We start from the raw sequence: 12,102 nt of genomic DNA, 5'->3' as shown, positions 1-12,102 counted from the left end.
TAACACACACAGACATTGGCATGCAGCCTGATCTCACCAGATAAACAGTATGGATCTATGAGGTCACAATAATCCCCTTTTCTTAGCCAAATGTAGCCTAACAATAAATCTCTTTTATAATTCACAACATTCAAAAATGTATTTTATATTACAAACTGTGCATCTATACTTATGTAATGCTGGCCACTGTTACAGAGAATTTCTTTTACTTTCTAAGAAAATTCACCTCTCCATCTCCTGAAAACGTGTCCTTAATTTTGTTGTCTGTCACTTAAGTCAAGAGTGTTTGAACAACCACTTGAACATTTCAGAGGTTATGTAACGGTTTCATACACAAAAATATCATTTTATTTCTAAAGCTTATGCCTATATCCACTTTGAGTCAAGATTGTTCACTTGTTTTGTTCTCAAACAAATTCAAATGATCAAACTCAGACTCAACTAAACCAAATCTTCTTGGATCTGTATAAGGAAATGGGACTTCCAAATACTGTGCAAGAGACACTAACGACAAAATGTATGACTGCCATCAGTGTATTAGTGGTAGATGCCTGTCCATAGGGCCAAAAATGAATTCTCTAGTGTGTTATTAAGTTAGCCTTCGGTCAAACAAAAGTGGCCCACACTCCATGTTTCCAGTGCAGGTCAGAAATGATTCTTGAGCAGAACAGTCATGAATTTTAAACCATGCAATGTTGCACTTTGTAGTCTGGTAGGGTAACATTCACACTGTTAGAATAACAACCTCTCCAACACAACACTAATACATGTCCCACTTATTTTTCAAGTCTTTTTTTTTCCCTAAGTGGACAATATTTGCTGGTAATAGCATGATAATGTCTACCTGTAACACACACACACACACACACACACACACACACACACACACACACACACACACACACTGAACTACTTGACTAAAAAAGTTTATTTATCAAGAGTAGATATACACACCGAAATATAATCAACACATTTCTCACTTTGATTATTTGTTGTGCATCAGGTAGTGGAATTCACAAAATGAGTAAATGAGCCAGTTTGAACATACAGGAGAGACGTTGCCTTATTTTTGGACTCACCTTCTCCACTGTCGGGGACATGTGTGCTCTGGTAAATCAAGTCAAGTCAATTTTATTTATAGCCAGATCATAAATCTGCCTCAAATGGCTTTACAATCTGTACAACATAAAACACCCTCTACTCTTAGACCCTCACTGCGGAAGCTTTACTCATGTAAAATAACTTTGTTACTGTGTGATAAAGTACATGATATTGCTAGCTTATGGCAGCCACATGGACAACCCACACAGCTTGTTATTTTTAATTAGCCCAACCTTGTCCATTATCACCGGCTTTTACAGAGTCTGCATGTGTTTCAGTGACTGCTTGCACTGCCGATGACATTTAGCTCTATCCGCCCAGTGACGTGAATGTAAGTCATTTTGGCAATGTAGCCTCTGAAGTTCAGAGAAATGGAAGCTTGAAAAACCTTGTGGACTATGGAGGCGGGGTGGTGAAGGAGGATGTCGAGTCGTGTGTATCCTGCAGAAGTGTCACCAGCAGTCATGTGAGGACAAAGAGTAGACAAGCATCTTGTTTGGCATTGAAACAAATGAACAGCCCGTAACAAGGCTGCTGCTGTCTCGTGTGTAATTTGCCCCATAACCTTCCTGCCTCTGTTGCTGCCGCAAAGCTTTGCTATTCACTCTTGGAGTGTTTGTTTGTTATCCCTCCAGAGGTGCAACCGGTGTCCGATTTTAGTGCTTTTATTACCCCAGACCGTATGAGTACGTCTGATTGATGTGTGTGTGAATGTGAGTGTTTGGTGTGATTGGCATTAAGCTTCCTTCACCACAGAAACTCTCCTGGGGTCCATTTGGGTCTGACGGGTGCTGATTGGGTTCAAGTGCTCCTCGACTGCAGATGCCATTTGAAGATTGCTTTCATCCCCCCTTGAAACACAAGGATAGATAAGAAACAGACTTATTTCTCTGGGGATTCGAAAAGCTCCGTCTCACATAGGCACAAATACATGTACACAGCGTAACTTTTCCATTTACCTCTTCCCCCTTCTTTTCATGTGCCTTCTGTCAGGCAAGTATACATGCACACATACTCACACACACACCCAGAAAGAAAATAACACAAATTGTATTTGCTTGCTCCAAGGCAATTCCCTTCAAAAGAGAAAAAGATGTTGAGAACGATTGGTCTTGAAAACCCTTTAACTCACCAGTCTTCCACCACTCCTCCATGCCATCTTATCTTCCCCATACAGCATGCTAATCAAAAGCGGTCACGCCCTGCTATCTCTCGGTGGGATCAGCAGCTTTGTCTAATCCCTTGCGATGAATGTTTTAACAGCAACACCTTTTAAATTATCATGTGTTGTGTTGGTTTTGAATCCCATGTAACAAAAGATGAAAGTGACATGACAAATACTTGTTCAAGGTGTGGGAATGGTGACCATTATCCCAAACAGGTTGCTTCCTGTCCAGCTTTCATCTCCATTAATAACGTGCATCTGTTAAGGGTGGTTGAGTAAGCTAAAAATTTGAGACTACATTGTAATAGAACTCACATTTTATAAGCTGCTTCTACATGGGGATCTTTCATAAAGAAGGCTCAGAAAATCAGGGCTTAGTGTGATAAGCCTGTCTTGAGTGAGTTTAACAATCTGAACCAGGAGCTGTTTCATAAAGCATATTCAGAACTAATGTAATCAGACGAAGTCAAGTCAGGTTTAGGGACTGCACATGCATGACTTTAAAACACAGCCCTGAGACATCAAACACAAATCCCATCAATTTACAATGAAGAAAACTGCCATGTTCAACATTGAGCAGCTCATATTAAACATATAAAGTTATGTAAATTTTCCTTGTATCATAAGTGCTGAAAATTAACTTACATGTGTAAAATGCAACATGACATCCAACAAGAAGTATCAAATAGGAGCCCAGCCAGCTACTGTATTTTAGATCAAGATAATAAGATAATTAACATTTTCTGGAGACTAAAGTTCTCCATCAGTTGTATTACAATATGCTACCTTAATTGACATACCAGTGAAAATACTGTTTGAACATCCTTCAGATTGCCCCTTTTGTAATTTCAGTAGAGGGATTTTTCTTTCATTTTATAAGAAAACATTGATTTGTGAAAGATATGATTGGCGGTATTGCTACATCCGTAAACATCTTGCCCGATCAGTACTACGCATGTGCAACTCTCAATAGAGATGAGATGGAAGCGAGATGGCTCACTCGTTAGCTACTTCCATACACTATATATGTAGTTTACTTATTTTGTCATATATGAGATGTGGCTTGCGGGCTGCAAATTCAATAGGCCTGATATAGCTGAGGTAGAACCTGAAACAAGTCTTACCAGGCTTGTCTGGAGGGTAAAGTTTCCATGGGTGTGACAATTAGGTGAGCCAGAAAATGAGCCTGATTTACAGAAGTGAGCCTGGCTTAACTGCATGAAGCAGTGATCTGTCTTAGTTTTCAGAAATTCATGAGTGAATCAAACGAAGGTGATATTTGCCTTTTAGTGAAACCCAGAGTAACATACTGTAGCAACTACTTGCTGTACAGCCAAATAAATGTTGCTCCACTTTTTAAATCTCTCCATCTCTATGCCGATTTCTTTTGACATGGCATTCCAACACTGCTGTTATTTGCTGAAGCGCTACTTCCCTCTTTTTAAGTAGACTGTAATAGAACTTTACACCCTCTACAACTTTGAAACCCTGCAAAGTACTGAGAGTAGATGCTCGTCAAAGGGAAGCAGACTACTCTTGATACTACTGGGATTTGTGGATGAGCATAGTACAAGCCGTCGGCAGGCGCTGGAGCACAGTGTGCACATTACGCTATAGTAATATTAATAAAATCTGAAGTGCTTTTCAGTCAACTCTCACCATTTCCCTCCACTGAAGACTCAAAGCAATACAAATATCCACAGGTGGGTGTGCGTGATGGTGGATAACACACCAGTTTGGTGGGAAGACGATGTCTGACTGTGCAACGCTGGAGGAATTTGAAAGTCGCCCGCATCTGCACTTTCACAAGAGCAGCTTGTTGCGTTGTATGAGTTTGTGGTAATGCAGGCTTTTTGTGGGTTTACAGGCAGAGAAGCCAGATAATGGGTGAGATGTAGGGAGCAGGGAATGGAGGGATGTGCTGACTGGGTCACATCTGTCGCGTCAGGAGTCAGATATTCATAAATACATTATTTCACATCAGCCTCCCACATTTTCTCCTTGTTCTCTCTCTGTGTACTTCTATCTTGTCGCTCAATTTTCTATGTTTCTCTGGCTTTTATTATACATATTAATATACATACTGTATCTTGAATTTCCCTTGTCTTATTGTCTCATTCTAATTTCTTAGTCCATCACTTTCTATGTATTTCTATGTATTCTTGTATTTCTCTACCACCCTCTCTCAGCTCTCCTTTCTGCGCCTCTGTTTCTCTTGCTGCAATCATAACTAGTTATTTATACCTCTTACTTTTTCACTCCATTATCCCATCATTCCTCTTTACAGGTTTGTCTCTCCTTTTCCTGCCTCTTTTATCTTCCCTTTCTTGTTTTAATAGCCCCCTGGATGTCAACTGCCTCTTATGGCTGTCGTCTCTATTTCTCCCTCTAGCTGTCTTTTTCTTCTTTTTTTTTCATTCTCTGCCCATGCCCTATCCTTCCATCTGTAAGGATTTATACTACTGCTGGGAGGAGGCAGGAGGAAGGCAGAGGAGATACATGCAAGAGGGAGAGAAGAGAGATGAGAGATCAGAGTGACCATCAGATGAAGTGCAAGAATGTGAAGATGAATAGTAAACGAGAGAGAGAGCTCCGAAGGCTGGACTAATTGCATTCTACTCTCCCCTCTGAGTCAGGTTAGCCGCAGCAGTCATGAGGAAATTCTGACTGAGATAGGGAGGAAAGGGGTGGGGGAAAGAGAATAGGGAGGATAGCAAGAGAGCAAGTTAGAGAAGGGCCAAGAGATTGGATAACAAACATAAGAGAGAGAGAGAGCTCCTCTGGCCAGACTAATTGAATTCCGTTTTTCCCTCTGAGATTGGTTAGCAGCAGCAGGCAGGCAGACAGGCTGTCCCCAGCATAGATCAGCTCTACCCAACCAATCAAACTAATACAGTGTTTATGTCCAATCCAGTGCAGCCCGGTCAATAGCTTCTCCAGTGCAAGGCCAAGTGGGAGTTTACTGAGGCCAGAGTCAACTTAAAAAATGATGCATAATTGAAAAGCCCTACATGACAGCTGGAACTACAGTGCAACTTACAAATCATCTCCTTTTTAAAACAAGGTGCGGAGGGAATCGCAAATTCATTTTTGTGTGAGAATACTTAAATATCAAGCAGTGGTTAGGTGCTGCAGTGTGAACCACGGCAAGAAGGTGAAATGTGTTTATCAAGGTCAATATTGGTACTGCTTTCTCTCAGGAGGCGATGGCCAATAGGAATCTAATTTGTGGAAAATGCACACTAAACCAGTTTACTTTGTCCTGTCTGGTGATATTCTATATTTTTTGTATTGTCAAGAAGTACTATGAAAAGACCAAAAGTGAAAATGAATTGATCGTACCAACAATTTTTACCTGTGTAGTCAAAACCCGCTGTGCCATAGACCTCCATTGTTGTCCAGAAACCATTAAAAACACATCAATGAGCCACACTGCGCTGGCTGACATGTTCCTTCATAACAATGAACAAGGGCACTGTAGTTTGTTGAGTCACTCCACATACGCTGTCCTGCTGCCGTAAATACTCACTAGCTCACCAAATGTATCTTGTAGTGTGTGCACATTGTTGAGGACTACAAGTACCTTGGACTACATATGCACAATAAGCTGGACTGGGCTAAGAACACTCAAGCTCTTTACAGGAAGGGCCAGAGCCACCTCTATTTTCTGAGGAGGCTGAGGTCCTTCAACATCTGCCGGACAATGCTGAGGATGTTTTATGAGTCTGTGGTGGCCACTGCTACCCTGTATGCTGTTGCATGCTGGGGCAGCAGGTTGAGGGCAGTGGATGCTAACAGACTCAACAAACTGATCAGTAAGGCTAGTGACATTGTTGGGGTGGAGCTGGACTCTCTGTCGGTGGTGTCAAAGAGGAGGATGCTGGCCAAACTATATGCCATCTTGGACAGTGTCTCCCACCCACTCCATGACGTGCTGGTCAAACTTGTGAAAGTGAAAGACTCATCCCCCCAAAATGCACCACAGAGCACCACAGGAAGTCATTCCTGCCTGTGTCCATCAAACTCTTTAACTCCTCCCTCTAAGTGTCAGTCTATATGACCCTAAGTCATTAAACTGGACATTGATCATTAACATCACTGCATTAATTGAAATAATTGTGCAATATTCTGTGTTAATACTGCTGTGCAATATACTTTTTTCAGTTTACAATTCCCTATTTATTGATACTTTTTCATACTTCTATTACTGCTGTGCAATATCCACTGTCTCATAATAATCTTAATAAGCTACACTTGACAGTTCATGCATCATTACTTATTACTTATATTATTACATTGTATTATTAAACTGTACATACTTCATCAACCGGTAAATCCACTTTGCACTTTACACTTATTTTATTTTTATACTTATATCCACTTTGTACTTAATTTATCTAACCTGTATTATAGTGTATTATATTCTGATTGCTTAGTACTTCTATTCCTTTGTGCACTGACGTGATAGTGAGCTGCTGTAACAAGAGTTTCCCCTCGGTATCAATAAAGTATTTCTGATTCTGATTCATTTGGGACTGAAAATAGTGCCTAACAAATGCTCTATTTACTCCTGTTTAAACCATTGCTGAAAACTACAGTGCCCAGTTGTTTTACGAAATTACTGAGCAGTATATAAAATTAAACTACGCTTAGATTTATGGCCCATTTCAAAAGATTTAAGTCTTCAGTAGGAATCAATGGGCTTGGTACGGGCAGGGTATGTAAAGTATTGAAAGACAAATTTTTGGTTTTGATCTTTCATAGATTTTGTTGACAGTAAAGTAAAATCTAAAATGCCAGCCTTTAACTAATAGCAATTTACTTATGACAAAACTTGCACATGTTCAAAGTAAACCGATAATTTTTTAGTGTCTGACGGGAGGTTTGCCTGCAGAGTATGTGTACATTTGCATGCACATGTTTTTGCTTCTTTATAATTGCACATTTGTATTTGTGAGTTTGTGTCTGCACATTGGCTGCCTGTGTGCCTCCAGCTGTGTTGTAAAGCATGAGGGTGCCTCTCTCTCTATGCTCATTATTTGCCTTTCTCCTCAGTCTCCTCTCTCTCCTTTGCTGCTCTACGTCACTACCCATCACCACGCAGCCTTTATGAATATTTAACCAGTCCTCAAGCTCCTCTGCTTCCTTTTCACGCTCCTCCTTTTATTCCCTTGCCTTTTCTCTTATCCTCCGTCATACCTTTTTGTCAGTGCTGCACACATTTGTCTTTCTCTGTCTCCCCCTGAAACTCTGGTAAGTCATTCCTTCCTCTCTCTCCATCTTGCTCTGTCTGTCTGATCTTCCCTACATTGGCGGGGGAAGCTACTGCTCCACACCCTGCCCCTTAACGCCCAATCGTTGTTTCTTATTTAATCTGTTCCGCTTTATTGAATTTAATTATTTCTAAATGATTAACTCAGAGTTCAGAGGGAGGGAGGGGGGCAGAAGGATATATGTTGTGAGATGGGGTGGAAGGACCACTGGAAGAAAGAGAGTAGGGATCGTGGATTTTTGTTTTGGAGCCAGGCAGAGTAAATAGCCTGGTATGCACACTCATCAGTCATTGATTCCTTTATTGCAGTATGGCAGCAAATGCATGCTCCACTCCCACCCGCCAGCTCTCCTCACCCTCAAACGCAACAAAAAAAATCGCAGTATATACATTTGGATGTGTGTGTGGTCATGTGAGAGAGAAAGAAAGAGAATTTGCATTTTCTTGAGATATATTACGACTAGATTTGGGACCTGTAGCTATTCAGAGTGTCTGTGTGTGTGTGTTTGTTTGTGTGTTTCTGTGTGACAGGTGTAAAGAAGCAGCAGGTACTGTTTACCTTCACATTGCCGTACCTCCAAAAAGAGGTATTCATTACATTGCCAGAAGGCACTGAAAGCATAGCTGTAATGATGTCCAATAGGCTGTCAGCTCTTTATATGAAAATGTGACTGGTGGAGAAAAGAAAAACTAGAATGATAGGCTTTTACAATGCTGCAGTACCCAACCAATCACAGTGGGTGTGTTTTTCACACACCCTTCTCTGAAATGACAATTTTCAGCCATTGTATTATCCAAAATAAACACACAATTTTATCTATTAAAATTGTGTTCTCCTTCACATTACTTACAGGAATACAGACAGTTTTGGGGGGTTGGGTTATCAGTTCATTACACTCAATGCATTAAACTCATAAGCATATAGTACATGTGAGCGATAGGTGACTAGCAGTATTCTTGTAACATTTCACAGTAAGGGACACAAAATGCCTGAGTAGTTACTAAGGGATGAATAAGGAACAAATCCAGAGTAAGGCTGCAACTAATCATTATACAATTTTGGCCCATCAAATGTCCAAAAATAGTAAAATATGACCATCACAATTTCCTAAAACACAAGGTGATGTCATGAAACTCTAACTCTCCAAAAGATATTCGGTTCACTATGACATAAGACAAAAATAGGGAATGTTTGGTCATTTTGCTTGAAAAATTATTTTTCCATCAAGCACCTAATCAGTTAATCAGCTAATTGTTTCATCTCTAATTTAATTAATATATTGCTGACAATTAGTTCTTTAATTGCTCAGAAGCATTTTTTTATAGTGTAATTGTTATTGTTTATGTATTATAGGATTTTTTTTATTGTGTATAAAATTTACTTGAGAATAAGCTGCTAGATAATAAATTAATGAACCAGTGTGTAATGATTGGTTCAAAGATATTAATGTACTGGCATACTATCAAAATGTATCAATGGCAGAAAGCTGATATAATGTCTGAAAAAATATGCATATTATTAATATAGCCACATAGGTAAAATACTGTAGATTGCATCTACCCTAACTTTATTCATAACTGATTTAATGCACTGCCCAACGAGCACCTAGTGATGCAAATCGAACACTCCCTTAATGGAATTGGTTGTCTGGTCCAGCAGGTGTTTGTAAGTAAAACTTTCTAGAAAGGGCGGCGCATATTTGTCAATATGCCAAAGCCTAATAAGCTTCACCAAGAAGCCTAATTTTATTAAAATAAGCCTGTGAATTTTATCAAAATAAGATATATGTATATATATATATATATATATATATATATATATATATATATATATATCTACTCTACTCTACTATATATAAAACTTAAAAGCCATTGGGTGGATTGGTGTTGGTCAGATGTTGATGTGAGTGGCAGGAGCTCCCAGGGTCCTATAGGTGCGGATAATTTTGTTAATAACCAGGTTGATGATTGGCCGCCCTGTGAGTAAGAAAGAGAAGTGGCCGTTTTAGCTTGCTTGCCAGGATGGTGTGAAGTATGAGGGAGTTGTCACTTAAATTTGATGGGGGGGAATATGAATGGCCAACAGGTGTGTCTCAAATTATGTACTGTATATCATTGTAAACTGAATATCTTTGATTGGTTGGACAAAGTAAGACATTTTGAAGACATCACCTTGGACTGAAGGTAATTATTATAAGCAATTTCTCCTTTTCTCATTTTGTAGACCAAATGATTAATTGAATAATTGTCACAATAATCAGCAGATGAATCGATAATAGAAATAATTTAGCTGCAGCCCTAGTTACATTGCCATCAAAAGTCCTAATAGTAGCCAGATGTGTAAAGAATACAAATTTGTTTAAGTGTAACCCTATCCCTTTGACCCCATGTGGATGCCAAGTGTGAAATTTAGTATCCATAAATGCTATGCTATAGCTCAGATGTAGTGAGACAAAGAAATTTATGAACATTTTTGTTGAAAATGGTTGTCAAAAATAGCTTAGCAGCCTATATATTTAGTATTTGATGATTGTTGTTGGTTGCTATGGATTATTAAATTGTTTTGTCTTTTAATGAGCAAGCTAGCTCTCATGCCATATTTTAAACTACATTAAATGCATGTCACAATGTTTCATGTCACAATATTTAAGCTGTGTGCCTGCTTGTGTAAATATAGTCTCTGTTAGCAGGGACCCATTTCATATTACTGTGAGAGCACAGGGTCTGCTATAGGTGAATCCTCCTGGAGATAGGGCTTCACTGTCTCGCTCAAGGACTTTTGGAAGGTATGTTTACACCAAAAGGTCTGGATAGTTTTCTCTTTTTTAGTTTGGATCGTTTGGTAAGGTGAAAAAAAAAAAGTTAAACTCTGGTCACACCAAATAACTGCCCGTGACATGCCTGAAATATCTGTCTTGTTTTTCTTCCAGATTCCTGGAAATTACTTGAAAATGCATTTGATCACAGTGGTGTAAACAGAAGGATGTTGACATCTGAAAACCTGTGGTTACTCTTGCTTGTAACTCAGCAGTGTGAAACCACACAAAACAAATACAGAAATACAATCGTCTAAATATAGAATGTTGTTTTTATTGTACCCTAGCAGTATGACTGCTTCCCAGCATGGTGGCTGGAGCTTATTTCATAGACTGATGATCTTTACTCATGGCCACACCACAATGTGGCCTCTTAAGATTTAAAGCCCCGGACCGGCAGGATAAATCTGGGTGGGGAAAGTGAAAAAGCAGGGATTGCCCCTCCCTCATTGCCACCACTGAGCTGCCCTTGAGCAAAGGCCCTTAACCCCACATGCTCCAGTGGAGCTGCTCAGTGGCCATCAGATCAGACTGTAGTTGTACAGGGCAGCTTCCAGGTGTGAATATGTGTAACTGTGCAAATGTGATCAGGGCGTACCTGCTAAAGAGAGGCATCCTCTCAGTGAAATGTCCATGAATCAAGAGAGAGAAAAAAAAGATAAAACCAGTTTGTCCCTTGTACTTTTGCGTCCTCCGTGACACTCTTAATTTATTTGAACACAACCCAAATAGCTTAATGCTCGAGTCTGAGATACAATGAGTTGTGACTGTACCATAAGCATGTGTGGCCAGCGATTTCCATCTGTCGGTGGTCAGAAAGTGTCTTACCCTGTATCTTTAAATTTTCCTATGTGGCTTCACACAACTGCACTATGTCATGAATAGGCTGTCGGACGAGGTTGTACAGTTGAGGGCAATCCTACGCGGCCTCACTTAAGTGGCAAGCTAGCAGGTCAGGATTTGTTGTTGTTGTATAGAGCTGCTTTTTACAAAGTTGGCAAACAGCCTTCTATTTGCTGGTAATTTTGACATGTTTGGCGTAGAACCCAAAATTGTGGTTGGTTGTGTATAAAAGCATTGTAACCACTAACATGCCCTGGATTTCCCTGCTTTGTAAGCTTCTTGTTGTGTTGTCGCCTAAACCTTAATTTAGTTTGTCTCTAGAGTGTAAATGAATGTGGAGCAGAGTGTGATGGACAGGTTAAAAAAGTATTTGTTGCTACAAAGACACCATCTAATGGTGAAAGCAGCTCTCTTTAATGCTTGACAGATTTAGATTCTACGGAATGACCGATGCGTAAAAACTGTATATGTATGCACAGGTGTGGTCCACACATACTCATACATACACTTCTGTTAATGTTAATTTATTAGGATGAATTGTTTGTTTGTGTCAGTGTATACATATCTAAGAGGGTTGCCGACATGTAGCCTATACACACACATTAAAACCTGAACATATACTACATTAATCTAGGTCACATAACTGAAAGCTTTGTGAATACAGAAAATGTATACTTTGTATGTTTTACATCCCTCTATTGTGTTTAAAAAAAAATTCACAGGGAGTTGGGAAATGAGGACCTGAATTTTGCTCTGCTTTCTGTGATTAGCAAATCGTTAGGCAGCGACATCTTGCTCCTTTTATTACTGTTTTTTGTACATTCTAAAATGGATCCAATTAACTGATTTTGCTTGGTTATGTGATTATCTTTGTTGCATTATGATTACTTTGTCAGCAAACATTG

General features: G+C 39.5%; 1 protein-coding gene across 6 annotated transcripts in view; it reads left to right on the top strand.

The window, feature by feature from the left end:
- grid1a (glutamate receptor, ionotropic, delta 1a) overlaps nt 1-12,102 on the top strand; it is a 226,702-nt gene that overhangs the window by 51,787 nt on the left and 162,813 nt on the right. The window lies entirely within an intron of this gene.

The sequence above is a fragment of the Siniperca chuatsi genome, linkage group LG11 (assembly GCF_020085105.1).
Source record: "Siniperca chuatsi isolate FFG_IHB_CAS linkage group LG11, ASM2008510v1, whole genome shotgun sequence".
In the NCBI taxonomy this organism is placed as follows: Eukaryota; Metazoa; Chordata; class Actinopteri; order Centrarchiformes; family Sinipercidae; genus Siniperca; species Siniperca chuatsi.
This window is presented reverse-complemented; position numbering and strand designations above follow the sequence as displayed.